The following is a 9955-nucleotide window of genomic DNA, read 5'->3' as shown; positions in this document are numbered from 1 at the left end:
CGGGCAGGGCCTGCGCTGGCCGGACCGGTCCCGCAGCATTTTCTACCCAGGGCACTGATGGGCCACCGTTGAGCGCCATTGCTCTCCTGACTCTGCCTCTCCGAATCCGTCAGGGAGGACGAGTCTGGACTGAAGACCGAGCTTGTCCCATCCCTGCCGTAGCTGTCCCCAACAGTCTCTGCCACCCACAGGATCACTGGGACTTCGCCCTGTGCCACTCATTTGGAACTTGCCGAGTTCCTGTCCTGTCCCTCCTAGGCCCAGCGCGGTCGATTGGCCCCATGCTCTAGAGAGTGAACTCCTGAGGGGACCCGTGAGGACAGGTATCCTTGGGGGCGGGGATGCCTGCACTAGGAGAATCACAGGGACCTAGGAACCAGGGGTCCTCCCAGTGGAGGGCACTGAGCTGCAACCAGAAGCCGGACGAGTTTAGTGTGGTGCTCAGTGATTTCCACTCTGGCTGCTGAGCACAGTGCTTACTCTGCCTCAGTTAATCCTGGGGATTGACACTTGCTTCCGAGTAGGCATTGCCGTCATCCTGTGTCCGCATATTTCAGGCAAGGATGCTGACTCACCAAGGGGCAGCCTGACACAGCAGCTGGCTGCAGAAAGCAAAGCCAGACTGTGAGCCCTGGTTTGACCCCAGGGCCTGGCCTGCGCCTGCTGGGCCCCCAGCAAAGCAGGAAGCTGTTCCTGGACAAAAGAAGACCCTTGTGCAAAAACCGGAAAGAGGTGAAAGAAGGTATGGTGCATTTTTTAGAAACCACATATATCACAGTGCAAGGCATCAAGGGTGGAGAAGCAGCAACAGGAAGTGAGGCCAGATCATCAAGAACCTTAGTCTGCCTTTTATCCCCAAGAATGTTTTCAACAAAGAGAGAGCATCTCCTTCTACCTGTCAGAGCCCAAGTCATCCTGAGCCAGCAGCTCTTTGAGACATCTTCTGTCAGCACCCTCTGTGTGTGTGTCACTGTCCCCTTCCCTTCACAGGGGATGGGGCAGGGCCTGACCTGTGTGATACTCAAGGAAGGTTATTGAACAGAACTTCAAATGATCCTGTGAAACTTGCTCCTTCTATAGGTGAGGATACTGCAGCCAGGGCTTACAAGTGAATGCCAAAGCCACACAGCCTGTTCTTTGTCATCCCCAGCACAGCTGTGCCTGTGCTCTAAGTGCTTTTCATTCATGTCATCATCTGGTTCTCACAATGGCTCACGAGGTGGATAGTGTCACCTCCATTTTGCAGATGAAAAAACTGAGGCCCAGACACTTTAGGTAAATTGGCTAACAACAGGGACTAGACATCTACTCTTCTAATTCCAGATCTATACCTTTTTACCACATTCCTTTCTTCATCTTCCTATTCACCTATCTCTTCCAAAAAGAGGTTCTTAAAATGTTTCTCACCATTCTCCTTTCACACAGCCCCCTACTCATAGCAGCATTCTGTAAGACTAAAATCTAGGTCTGCCTTGCAATGAGTAGTGGTCAACATGTGGATGGTGAAAGCCACCAGGAATTAGAGACATCTGTGTAGTCACCTCTGGTGGTAAAAAGCTAACAATTAACGTTGTTTGTTCCTTCTTCCTTGAGTAAAGGAAATGGGCTGTTCTTCAGACAAAGTCAAAATAAACCCAACATCAATAATGTTTACTTATATCATGGTGACCACCACATGACCACCCAAGATGGAGTCAACATTTGAGAGAAAGGGTGGACTATGGATCCATTTTCCCTCCATCCACCCATCATTTTCGTGTTGTTAATAGTGTAGTACTTGTCACTGTACTCTGTCTCCAAAGTACCAGATTGCTCACCAGCTTCTGCGCATTGCACAGAAACTGGATTGGGTTTACACCTGTGTTTTCCAGTCTCTAGGATACGTCATCAGCATGTGGTAAATGCTCAGTGAATGTTGGATGTGTAAAGAAATGATATTGCAGAACAAGAGTATGACTCACTCATGGTCAAGCAAAACAGAAACTAAGATCTGTGGCCACCTCGCTTCTAGGGTAGACGAAGGTCTTCAAGAACTTTGCCAGCCAAAGCCCCAGCATCATCTCAGCGATGGCAGCTCCCCACACTGGCTGTCACCCAGAGGTATGGGTGGCTCAGCAGGTGCCATGCTCTGTCTTATACCACAGTCCCTCCCTACCAGGCCAATACTAGGAAGCTGAGGTACAAGGAATTGCAAGAGAGAGGGGAATGGAAAGCCCTGGAAATGAGGAAGGTTGGGGGAAATCGAAACTAGGAAGAGGTGTAGGATTGAGGACCCATGGAAAGGTAGATCGAGAATGAGGTAGAGATAAAAAATCAAGTCATAGTCACAGGTTTCAGCAAATAGTTCCAGAAGAAGACAGTCCAAAACAAGGATTAACTCTTCAAAAGAGAAACCCAGGCCGAGGACTCCTGCCCAAGCCAGAAGTCCTCCAGAGCCTATAGAACAGAGCAGGGATGGGGCTCTGGTGTAAAAAATTATCAGGTTCTCCTTCAGTAGCCCCCGTTCACTCCAGGGCAAGAACAGAGCTATCCTAAATGTCCTGGTTGCAGCACAAATGTGTAGAATTCCAGGTGCCTCGACCTTCTTATTCTCGAAATCAATTACTAAATTCTACTTCTCTCTTCCATCCCAGTTCCTCAAATTCATCCTCCAGGTCTCTGCCTCCTGAATTGCCGTGGAGCTTTCTGCCACAGCCTGTCCAAACTCTCTCAGCATCTTTATCCAAGAGGCTGACTGGGTCCCATTTCTCCAGCAAAGTCACAGACAGCAACAGTTATCGTTATTTCTTGGTAGACATGATCAGGAATTGAATCGCTGGCTGACCGCACAAATAAGTGAGCCAGAGCCTCCTGAAAGTTTGTGCTCTCTGCACTCTTACATCACCGAAATCTCCCTTTCTTGCTCTTCCATTCAGCTGTGACAACATCCTGAAGTCCTGGCATATTCCCCTGTCCTGAAACCACAGAGAACAAACTCTCACAATGAAAAAAGGACACACTTGCAGCCCAAGGTCGAGGGTGTTGAATTACAAAGTCATTTTGGATAAAGGAGAAACTTGTATTCACAGGCTCGGAAAAGGAGAGCACAGGGGTAGTGATAAGGAATTCGGACAGAGAGGAACCCCATACTCCGGCTCAGGTACCCAAACCCACAGAACATGTGAGCCTGTCTAGACACAGGACAGGCATGCTGCTGATCTACCCACCCCAGGGGGCACAAGCTCACTGCAAACGATTCTGCAGGTTCATCAGCTGACCGATGAGCAACAGCACCTGGCGGAGTAATAGTAAGTCAGCTTGTCGAGCAAAGATGTGTGAAGCACCTGGGATGTGCTGTGCACTGGGGATTAAGAGACAACTGAGACCACCCTGTTTTCTAGGATTTCTTGATCAAATTGGGAAGCGAGGTAGGCATTTAAAAATAAAATGATGACGAACACTTTCAGGGCACTAACAGTGAAGCTTAAATGTGCTGATTTGTCTTAGGGTTTTTGAGCACATAATGAGAAAGGTACCATTATATCCCTGTATTTATTATTTTTCTCACTGGAACAGAATGCCTGACACCTGCAATTCAAAGGAGGAGAGCTCTATTTGGGCTCGAATTTAGTGGATTCGGTCTATGGTCAGCTGACTCCAAGAGAAAAACAGCATAGCAAAGGATAGCTATTTGCTGCATGGCATCTAGGAAGCAACGAGACAGCAGGGAGGAGCTGGAAGAATAAACACTTCCGGGTCACCACCTCCCAGTGTTCCACCTGCTCTGACCAGGCCCCGCCTGAGAATAAGCACAATCAGCCGTGAACTCATCAGGAAACGAATCCACGGAGGAATACAGTGTCCCCGCAGCTCAGTCACCTTCTAAAAGTCCCAACTCTGAGCACAGCCTTTGGGGGGACATTATAGATCTAAGCTATAGGAACCCCCTCTTTTGGAGAAGATGAAATGGGCTCACGAGGAGGTGACTTGTCCCTGCTGCTGATATTGGTCGGGCGGGGAGCTAAAAGCCGGCAGCAGAAACAGTGGCTCAGAAGGGCTGGGGAATGCATGGTTGCGGATTCGGCTTGAACTTTGGGGCAGAGGGAATGGCCAGGTGCAGAGTAATATGGGGTTAAACTGCAGAGGGCCTCTGGCCAGCTGAGTCTGGACTGCAGGGGCTAAGCTGTCGAAAGCCATTGAACAGGGCAGGGACCAGGCAAGGTTTGCTTTAAGAAAGAGACAGGCAGCAGAGGGTCTGGGTGGAAGGGAGAGGATGTGGGTTCTGATATCATGCTGATTTAATGTAAAAAAATGTTTGAAGCGGGAGAGTTAGTGGCAATGGAAAAGAAAAGAGGGGTTGGGCGGATTCAAAAGACAGGAAGTTTACAGAAGTTAGGGATGAACGGAAAGCTGGAGAGTTTTGTGTCTTGTAGGTCAACTGAGTGAATATCCAACAGTACTTCTGCAGATCTGAGGGAAGGGAATCAGTCAAGCAAATGAAGGGAGTGTAAGATAAGACGTTCCCTTCTCAGCTTAGGACTTTTCTAGGCATCAGGCACAAAGGAGCAAACCCCAAGTCCTAGCGGAAGGCATCAGTCTGACTTTTCCAAGTAGCTGCCCTATACCCTCTGAAATAAGACCTAGCCAGAAAATAAACCCTAGCATGATTTTTTTCATGATGCTCATAATATAAGCCCTACCCCCAAAATGAGCCCCAGTTAAGATTCTCAGCAAGACAGAGGCATTTAGTATATCCTTGGTAACACACGATGGATGTACTGAATTATAAAATAATAACAATAATATATGTAATTATAGATAAATAACATTATTGACACTAATACTTAAAACGAATAATAATATAAATTATAATAAGGTATTTGTAAATACCCAGGTGGACACCTTTGGACAAGAGGTAAACCCCTGTACTTATTGCTGAATGACAGATCAGAGCACCGACACGATGTAGAAATGAGCAATGCAGACTTGATAACGAATGCACATGGTTGTGTCTGATATGAATTTTCGTAATTCAATATGTTGCCTGTTGTAATGGGCGTGCCTAATGCCCTCACGTGAAATAAAGAAACATTTTCTAAATTTTGGTGCCTGCAATTTTTCATTGCTTTTGTGTGGACCATCATTCTTAACTGTCATCATTTTTGTTGCCACCCTGTCTCACGAGTCTTCAGGTAACACTCGATTTAATGGGAACCTTGTGAAGCCCAGCCGGCAAGAGGTCACGTCTTGGGTGAAGAATTCAAGAGATAAAATCACTGACAGCTGTGTTGCTAATGCACTACCGCAGGCCACATGGACAAGAAGTGCCCATTTAAGGAGTGTTCGATGGCTGGGCATGAGACATTGGGAACGGTGGTTCTACAGAAAATGGAGTGGCAAGACATTCAGGTTGGAATTTGAGGTTTGGGGAATGATGAGACATTCTAGAAGAAGATGACATGGCTGTGCTTGAATAAATGTAGAGTTTTATACATGAATAAATGCAGATTGTTGTACATGAAAAAATAAGACATCTGCTGAAAACAGGCCTTACTGCGTCTTTTTTCTTTTTCAGGTTTGGTAATTTTATTTATATTTTTATTTATTTGTTTGTTTGTTTATTTCCGAGGATCGAACTCAGGACCTTGTGCTTGCAAAGCAGAGAGTGGAACCATTGAGCTAAACCCTCTGCTCCTTACTACATCTTTTGAGCAAAAATTAATCTAAGACCTGGTCTGTTTTCAGAGAAATATGGTACTGCTAAGAGATTATAGCAGAAAATGCTTAAATGCAGAGGCAGAAACCCTACATATTTATTTTCTCAAAAGAAACATCCTGCTGTCATTAAGAGGAAGCAGGCTTTACCTAAATCAAAATAATAATAACGGAACGGAAAGAGCCCAACACGTGAGTAGTGTTAGAAGAATCAGGGCCTTCCTGCAATAACATTATTGCAGGCACAAAGAACGACTCCCTGATGGACCATGTACTTTGTGGAGTAGCTTAGATTTGCCTTGAAAGCCACTGGATGGGTAAACTCATCAGTAATTCTACCTGGGTGAATTAAACTCTGAGCTATATGAGTATATTAATGCATGGAAAACTGGGATACCTAATCTAGGAGGGGGAATTTTCTTTTGGCATTTTTGCTTTTTAAAAATAGAAGGCCCAGGTAAGGTAGCATAAACCTGTAACTCCATCATTCTGAAGGTTGAAGGAAGATCACAAGTTCAAGCCCAGCCTGTGCATTATAGTGACTTAGCAAGACCCTGTCTCAAAAGAAAGAAAACAACAGAAAGGCCTGAAATATCTGCATCTGCATGGAAAATGTACACTGTATCTGTGAGCTCTGACCGTCAGCTCTAGGGTCTTCTCCCAAAACAGTCTCAGCTAATGACTCACCTGGCTGTGGAGCTGCTCTCTGGAGTAATAGGACATTCCTTTCCTGGGCAGGTAGGAAGCTAGAACAAGCAAGGGTACAAGCTTCAGGGATGTTCCAGCTCTGCACAATCCCAAGGCAGCTCTGGAGTGCAGATGGCACCTTTGAGTTTATCCTTTCCCAAGACAAAGGCTGGGGCATTTGCACACTTGTCGGTCATTCTACCTCAGTTTCCCTGGGACAGGGTGGAGTGAGGGAGCTTGTGGTAGTTCACAGGAAGGAAACTGCACATTTGTACAAAAGTCCTTCGACAATTAGCAGCAAAGGACACAAAAGTTGGGAAGCAGACACACAAGTCAGGGGAAGAGGGCCAAGGAGGTCTGAGTGGGCACCGTGGTCACTACGTCTATGCACTACTCTGTACCAACTTGGACACCAGTGTAGACACCTGTGGGTGCGTACTGTGTAGCTTCTTGGAGCGAAAATCTGAGTCAATAATAACCGCAAGCCTCAGGGTAGCCCTCAGAGTCTGATACACAACGGAGTGGATGCAGACAGTCTGAGTGGGACAGGAGAGGTTGTCGCAAGCCGCAGATCTGATGAGGTGGAATCTGGTGGGAAACACATTTCTGGTCCTAACCTTGGCTCCAAAATCAATAATCACACACACTCAGGATCAGCAAGCAGCTCAGTACCATCCCGTGCTGAGGAACATGCGAAGCTCAGTTTGGCCACAGCTCCAGAGAAGTCCACACTGTGTGAGCCAGATCTCACCAAACGTCAGGGGAGATTCAAAGGAAAAAGCTGGATCCAGACAAGCAAGAGTATGTAGAGTGCATGGCAGTGGTGCTGGAGCGAGGTCTGGGCACCATGGAGGGACCCCTGAAGGTCATGACCCAGGTGGTGTGAGAACTGGACACCAAGTAGCAGGAGATGTGGGCAACAGACCTGGGGAGAGAGTCCCCAGAGAACAACAGACCCCATGCAGGTGATTTTAATTCTTAAATGGCTGTCACTGTGGCAGACAGCAAGCAGTACATAAAAGCTACAGGGGGATGGATCCAACACTGCATGAGGCACAGCTGTATCCGCCAGAGCAGTCAAGGAGAAAGCAAAAGGACAGAATTTGGGAAGCCTGGTAATGATGGGAAGGGCCATTTGGGAGAGGACAGTGCTTCCTCGTCACTGGAACGGGGCTCTGCCGGTGACCTCCAAGCCAGACTGCGCACAGCCCCGACCCACAGGTGTTCCCTTTCAGTCCAGCTGCACTCTACTCTAATGAGCTCCCACGCTTTCCCTGTGCCCTTGTCCAGAAGCTCAGGCCAGGGTCCAGACATCTCATCAGAGATGACAGAAGTTGTAGGAACAGAAAGGGAAGAGGGCAGAGAGTGAGTGCATCTGTCCCCTTCCAGTTCTAGAAGTCTGAAGGGACCGTAGGAACCCAGGTCTCAGGCCAGAAGTGTCAGGCTGGTGAGCACATTTCAGCAGAGAGCCTGGACTTAGGAGCCAACTAAAGGATGGGGCACCAGGCTTTGCCACTTACAACTCTAGGGCCTTGGGACCGGTATCTTCATTCTCCAAGTCTCAACTTCTGACCTGCAAAATATTAGTAGTGATGTTGCAGAAGGAACTGGTAAATGACACACAGAGACACAAGAGTGGGTAAAACAAAAACGTTTACTTTGCTAACAAAGGATCAGTCTGCATCAAGAGCTGTGCCAAATGATCCACCCTGGTCTGGGTTACAATCTGTCTTTTATAGGAGTCTTACAATCATGACCTCACTTTAGGTGATAAGACATTCTAGTTCCCACAGTTCCCTTCACAAATCATGGTCACAAGATAGTTTCAATGTTAACCCAAATGTAGCATTTTCTTTCAGGATGTTTATCTTTAGCTATTCTATCCCACAAGAGTAGGGGTCAGAGTCAGGAAAGCAGGACTGGTGACATTCCTTTCATTTTAACACCTTTATAGACATATGGTTTACAGAAAGTTTTAGGGCTCAGGGATTGTTATCTGAGCTTGAACATCTGGTCTCATCCTGGGATGTGGCTGAACACCTCTGGCATCTGTTAATTTTAAACCGGGGCTACGTGCCTTTAAGCTTTAATGGTGAAATCTCAGGTGTTCTGTTAAACAAGTAAAGTAAATTACAGAAGCAAAAAGGCAGTGGTTATTCTATATCTTTTAATGTTTTGTAGGTTTCAGGATATTTACAGAAGTTCTATCAATGATTCCGGGGTCCTTATCAGATATGAATTATATGATGATAGTATGCTGTCACCCTCAATAACCGAGCCTGTTCTAAGGAAGCCATGAGTCCTCACCTTTGTTTGGGGTAATGCTGAGAGTCAAAGAGGTTAAATTCAGAGCAATTTCCTTAACGCCAAAATACTGACTGCCCCATACCAATGCTAATGTAAGATACTGCAAAAGAATAAAAGCCTTTCTTTTCCTTTCCTTGATTTGCTCTATTAAGAGATTAATACAGGAAATTTATCTGCCCCCAGCATGTAAGAGAAGAAACACACAACTTTAAAACAGAGAAGCATTCATTATATTAATCCTAACGAAACCAATAATATTCCTGTTTTTCTACCTTTACGCCTACTGAGTTTGTGCAAACACACCTCTGTTATCACTGCTGGGCAGGTATACAGTTTACTATAAAACTCGGCTTAGGAGTGTTTCTTCTCAGTGTTCAGGTTCCTCTGCCCCAACTACCCACCCCGGCCCTGTGCTGTGGCAGAGTTAATCTGATGCCAGCGGTCACTTGAGGCCGGCCGGGGCTCTACTTCCTGCTGTCGGAACCAATGGTCCCCTCAACAAGCTGTGCCTCAAAAATGAGGCTGCATCCCCTAGGGGCAGGAGTGTCGTTTCCGATCCACAGAAAGCTATATGGGCCGGTGGGGGCTCTGCTTTGAATGTGAGGGTCTCTGCTACTTTTGGGCAAGTCACAACTCCCAAAGCCACTTGTCCCTGCCATAGCCGTCCCCAGCTTAGTTGATGGGGACCCCCTGCTTGTAGCACCTCAAGCACAACCTCTTTCTCCGTCCTTCCTTCCTTCCCTCCCTCTCATGCCCTTCATTTTCCCTGCCTGGCTTTAACTTCAAAATGTGCCCCAAACCCCAGCTGCCCTTCAGCTCCACCCCCACCTTTCCCTGGACCCTCCCGGCCACCTCCTCATAGAGCAGCCTGCTCTTCCCCAGCCGGGACAGTGCCCGGAGGTCCTTTAAATCCTGCCATTCCTCTGCTCATGGCCCTGCAGTGGCCTCAGAACTCCTGGGAAAGCCCGAGTCTGTGCCCAGGTTTGGCCTGTGCCGGGGTCCGCTGAGGCCCAGGGTCTCTGCCAGGGGCTGACAGGGCTTAGTCTGCTTTGTTCATTCCTCTATAACCAGCATCCGCAACAGCCTGGTGCAGAAGGACGTCCAGCAGATCATTCCTGAAGGAGCTGTTTGATTGTTTGTTTTTTGTTTGTTTTTCATGTTCCCTGTGCAGCAGTGTGCCCATATATCTCTCCCTCCCAAGACCCAGCACTCTTGGGCACCATTACTCACTGTTCAGCCTTGGACCCATCCCTCTCTCTGACCAGGC

This window comes from Fukomys damarensis, unplaced genomic scaffold, assembly GCF_012274545.1.
Source record: "Fukomys damarensis isolate Sample0158 unplaced genomic scaffold, DMR_v1.0_HiC HiC_scaffold_25, whole genome shotgun sequence".
NCBI classification, from domain to species: Eukaryota; Metazoa; Chordata; class Mammalia; order Rodentia; family Bathyergidae; genus Fukomys; species Fukomys damarensis.
Note: the sequence above shows the minus strand (reverse complement) of the source record.